The 5,449-nt window shown below is 30.4% G+C and overlaps 1 protein-coding gene across 1 annotated transcript in view; it reads left to right on the plus strand.

Annotated features, from left to right (window-relative positions):
- The first annotated feature begins 4,050 nt into the window (after positions 1-4,050).
- LOC107659080 (uncharacterized) overlaps positions 4,051-5,449 on the plus strand; it is a 4,554-nt gene continuing 3,155 nt past the window's right edge. The window contains exon 1 of the mRNA XM_016447895.1: positions 4,051-4,125. The gene's annotated coding sequence lies outside the window, so the exon portion shown is untranslated. The remainder of the gene's footprint in view (positions 4,126-5,449) is intronic.

A 5,449-nucleotide genomic window follows, 5' to 3' on the forward strand; every position in this document is an offset into this window, starting at 1 on the left:
CACACACACACACAAACAAGCACACACAAACACACGCACGCACGAACACACACTTCATCTTCAGCTGACAACAATCAAGCTAATAAACCAACAAAAATTTCCTGGTTTGCCAACTTGAATCAATTATTACTTTTTAATCCTACAGCATCAATTTCATGAAGCCTGTAAAGCTCATATACAGCTTATATTTCACCTCACAATCAAAAGAAAGAAACGAAAGCCATTTTTTAAGATCATTAACATTCTTTATGCTTTTTTTTTTTTTTTTTTTTGTTAAGCATATTATTCCTACAAATTCTCACTGTAATGCAATGAAGATATAACACTTACATATTATTAATACATTATTTAAAATCAATTTTTAAAGAATATTTTAGATTTATTTAGGCTTTTTTAATGCATTTTGATAGAATTTGTTTCATTGCCTTCAATTTATGCTTATTTCAAATAAACAACCCATTGTATTACAGTAAATTTAATATGCTTAATTGTCATAAAATAATTTCACAATGCAAATAATCTTAATTGTCCTTAAAATAAGCTTGATATTCTTTGTGCAAAATGCATTTATTTATATTAATTCATAATAATGTATTTATTATTAAATATAATATGTATATATTATAAAATAAAGTAATATAATATTGATAATGAAATGCATTATAATAATTTGTTACAAAAATTATATATATATATATATACATTGACCTGGTTGTGTTTTTGTGAGATTCACACACTTTGTATTTGGTATCTTTCAGAAATTATAAATGTTGATATATGCATCTATTACTATCAAATTTGAAAACATGTTTTATGCATTTAATAAAACTCGATGCAAGAGTAAATGTGAAGTATAAATGTTCATAACTACAGGAATTGTTGATAATTATTAAGCATACCTTGTTCTGGATCATATTTCCACCTGGATGCAGGTCAACAATCAGGAGAATCACTCCGATCCCAGACACGACCAGACACACGATGTTAGCAATGAAGCAAGTCTGGAACCAAAACTATTGTTTGTACTTTCCAAAAATTGAATTTATTAAATATTTAAATATTCAAACGCACACACTAACCTGGAGAAGCTCGGGATGTTTGTACAGAAGATTAGACAAGATTCCAGCGAAGACAAACTGGAAGAAAAAGAGAAACTGATTTAGGTTGTTGCATCAGATGATGCACATTATCAATGAATATATTGATTATTTTCTGTAGCATTAGTGAAATGTGTCTCTATAACGTCTCAAAATCTAAAATGCGGTATTTTATCATGAATGTATTCCTGCATGAACTGCACAGTGAAATACATTGTCAAGCAATTACAGCAGAAGGAATGAAGCTCACCATTATTCCAGTAATGATGGGAACTCGGAATAAAGTCAGGAAATTATCATCGATCCCGAAAGACACTGCAAATACAACCCCGATCCCAAAACTCAGGATCCCACTGGACGACTGAACGGCCTACGGGTGAAAATAAAGCACGTTTACAATTATTGAAACATGACCAGCTTAGAATTTTCACAGTAAAAATTCTACAGGATCTACTGAAGAACATGTCTAGGTCATATTATATTCCAAAATCAAAAGAAAGAAAAAGGAAATTATATTTTGCATAAAGCTTACTTTTAGGATTGTGACATTATTTTCAGGACATTTAAAGAAAGTTTACTTTTAGAGACAAATCCTCACCATAATGCAATAAAGATATTTTATTTACGTTTTATTAATACATTATAAAAGTGTATTCATGAGTTTAAAGTATTTTTTAAGTTTGTTTATACATCCTGCTAGAATTGATTGTACTGGATTTAATTTATGCCAGTTTAAATATTAAAAACCCATTGAATTACAGTAATTTTTATATGCTTAATTATGAAAATAATGTCACAATGCAAGGAATTTTAACGGTCCTTAAAACAGGCTTGATTTTCTTTATGCAAAAAATATATAATTGTATTTTATTTATTATAATTGTTCAAATTTATACAATATATTTTCTTTTTAAAGCATATTTTCCCTAAAAAAACTTATCACTGTAATGCAATAAAAAATACATTATATTTTATTATTAATGCATTATTTAAAATATGTATTTATATAATAATAATAATAATTCATGTACACTGTATACCAAAAATAAAAATACTGGACATTTCCGTTAACCCTAAAACACAGCAAAATGGACAGCAAAATTCAAAATACAGGTAAGAAATATACTGTAAGTACATTGTGCCCTAAAAATGCATTCATGTATACCAACAAAACTAACATTTATGTGTTAAATTAAGCAGAAATAGATCTTTAAGGGAGCAACTGCAGGTCACTGGACATTTCTGACTGTAACACCTAAATCTAACCTTCAGTCTTCAGCCTGTTCTCACTTTGTGCTTCTACAAAACACTTAACCAAAAGCACCTAGCAATGTCCTAGCAACCTTTGTTTTGGCAAATATTGATGGGCTCTTATAATATAATGGCAGTGAATGTGTCGAGTCTCACGGCGCAGGTGGCCGGTCCCTTCCTGAGGAGCCGCTGCAGCGCCGGCACGGGGCCCGGCAGAACTTCACTGGCCCGGTAGTACTTGATGAGTGGCCCTTCATCATCATGTCTTCCTCCCGCCGAGTCCTCGTGTCTCTGAATGTCCATTTCAATATCTGCCCTGGCCATATTCTGACAATAAACACACATACAAGCCATAAAACACATTAGAATTCATTCCCACACTCGAATATTTCAACACACAGTTTACTGACGGTTTTTCCATTACTTTAACTTATCAAAATAACCAATTTCAACTTCATTTTTTTTAATTATAAGATCCCAGACACAAGATTCAACTAGATTTTCAGTTTAATATAATTTAACTTGCAGTGACTTATACAGCCAATTTGATTCAACTTAAAATGTTTAAAAAGTTGCAACGTTTTTTTTGTTGTTTTTTTTTTACAGTGTATTACAAAAAAAAAAGTCTGCTTTCTGTTGTATATTTCATAAATATTATAATCCAAGAAATTAAATGCTTGGCAAATGCATGAATTGAATAAGTAGAAGTCTCATGTTGTAAATATTTGTAAATATGCATGAAACCCTCATTAAAATACGCTGTAAAAATTATATAATCAATAAGTCAACATGTTTTTCCATTACATTAACTTATCAAAATTAGTTAACCATTTTAAACTTCATTTTTTAAGTTATACAAGATTCAACTTGAGTCAGTTTAATATCATTTAACTTGCAATAACTCATACAGCCAATTTGATTCAACTTAATTTAAGTTGCAACTGATTTTAACCATGTATTCAAAGAGTTTTACAATCTGCTTTCTTTGTATATTTCATAAATATCGTAGTCCAAGAAATCAAATGTGAAGCAAAAGAATGAAATCTGTAATTTACTGTTTGTAAATATGCATAAAATCTTCATTAAAAAAATACTGTAACTCATAAATGTAACCAATTGCAACTTAATCTTTTATGAGATTAAATCTGATTTTTTTTTTTGAAGTAAGTTTAATATAATTTGTTGGAATGACTTTGATTCAACTTAAATTAATTTGCAACTGATTTCACAAAATAGAAAGTACATTTGCTTCATAAGAATTATAATCCAAGAAATCAAATGTTGGGCAAAAGCTAATAAAACACAATATGAATTAAACAGAAGTTGTAAATAAGCATGAAACCCTCATTGAAATACATTCATGCATCTCGTTTAGGATTCTTCGTGTTCTTCCATTCAACCACCAAGCATTTTAATTTCATAAGCAGTTTTGGCTTTAATGTTCAATCTAATCATTATAATATAATCCTACATCTTCTGAATATATGCTATAATATTTCTATAGAAATGCACATAAATGCAAAGTTACTGAGCGTCTTACCGAGCCGAGTCTGTCTTCCGTATAATAGTGGAGAAAAGATCATGGTGTCACTTCAGTGTTTTTTTTTTGATACCCAACAAGCCACTTTCATGTGGTTGGTCAAAAAAAAAAAAAAAGGAACTGTGATGTGAGAAATGATGATGTGAGCGTTTGAGCTGCGCTTCTCGAAGAAACTTCTGCTATCTGAACACACAAACCTGCAGAAGCTCTTCATCTGGACTTCAGTTTATCCAGCGGGTAAGGCATTTTTAGCACTAAGAGACTCTAATAAAACACAAAACCCTCTTACAGAAGAATAGAGTGAGATTCAGAGAATGTGGCTGATGATTTGCCATCAGGATCTGTATGTATGTTATTAGGTCTTTCAGAGGAATGAATCTGGGTTTATTCACTGTATTATAAGTTGCTGAATTTACCCCAGACTTCCTGTATGCAGAGTTAAAATGGTCACATTCTGTAAAGTGTGGGTGGGTCGAATCACTTTTCATACTTTGTTGAATAAAATTCCTAAATATTAGTTGAAGTGTGTTAAAATGAAGTGTGGAGTTGTTTGGCAGAGTGCTAAAATGCGAGAGTTCCAAGAAGGAAGCAACTGACTGACACTTGTTTTTTTAACCCAGACAAACACCAAGTTTTAAAAAAGTTCCCATTATAGTTTATGAAAACGTTATTTCTCTGAACATTCAAACATTCTTTCTTCTTGCTTCTGCGAATGTTAGTGAAAACATTAAATGTTACATTTTAGAATTTTGCAAACATTATGTTACTTTTGAATGTTCTCGGAACATTCCGAAACTAGTAACATTTGAAAAGCGTCAAAGTAACGTTTAAAAAAGTAGCAACGTTTAATTAAGGCGAGACACTGCAGGTGAATAGGGTAAAAAAAATAACTAATAGTTATGGTCTTACTTACCCAGCTGATTGATTACATTGATAATTGCAAAAAAAAATTTGTATTACAAGTTATTTAAAATGTTCGATTTAAATATGCAAATGAGTCATTATTTAATGAAATATGCTCTAATTTGCATACATTTCTAGTACAAAAATCTAAACACTGAATGATGTCAGTTTCAAAATTCTTGTTTAATTCTTTTTGACATATTAGAGTCAAAAGGGAATTTTGGGTATCTCATTTTTGTCACTCATGTCATAATTCAGAAAATGCTTAGAACGGACAGAAAACACTATATTTTCACAATTTTGGGGGGAATAAAATGTTGTATATAATGAAGCAAATTATATATGAACAAATCCCTCTGTAAAAACCTTCAGGAGATAGACAGGAATACAAATGTAAAGTTTGGTGTGTGTGTAAGTGCTACTGAAGTGGAGATTTATGGCTCAGTGTTGGAGAAAAAACTCATTTTGAGAAAACGGCCTTTAAAAATATGTATTGTAATTGAAATCTATTGACACAAATAGATAAAGTGCTATAAAAGAAACACTTAACAGTGTCTTTTGGGTGTTTTCTTTCCACTAGTCTGAAAAAACACTTTATGAAAAACCAAAAAGCCCAAAATCTCAAACTTGACACACTCTAAAAAAATTCTGGGTTAAA

Source organism: Sinocyclocheilus anshuiensis, unplaced genomic scaffold, assembly GCF_001515605.1.
Source record: "Sinocyclocheilus anshuiensis isolate Anshui unplaced genomic scaffold, SAMN03320099.WGS_v1.1 scaffold411, whole genome shotgun sequence".
Taxonomy (NCBI): domain Eukaryota; kingdom Metazoa; phylum Chordata; class Actinopteri; order Cypriniformes; family Cyprinidae; genus Sinocyclocheilus; species Sinocyclocheilus anshuiensis.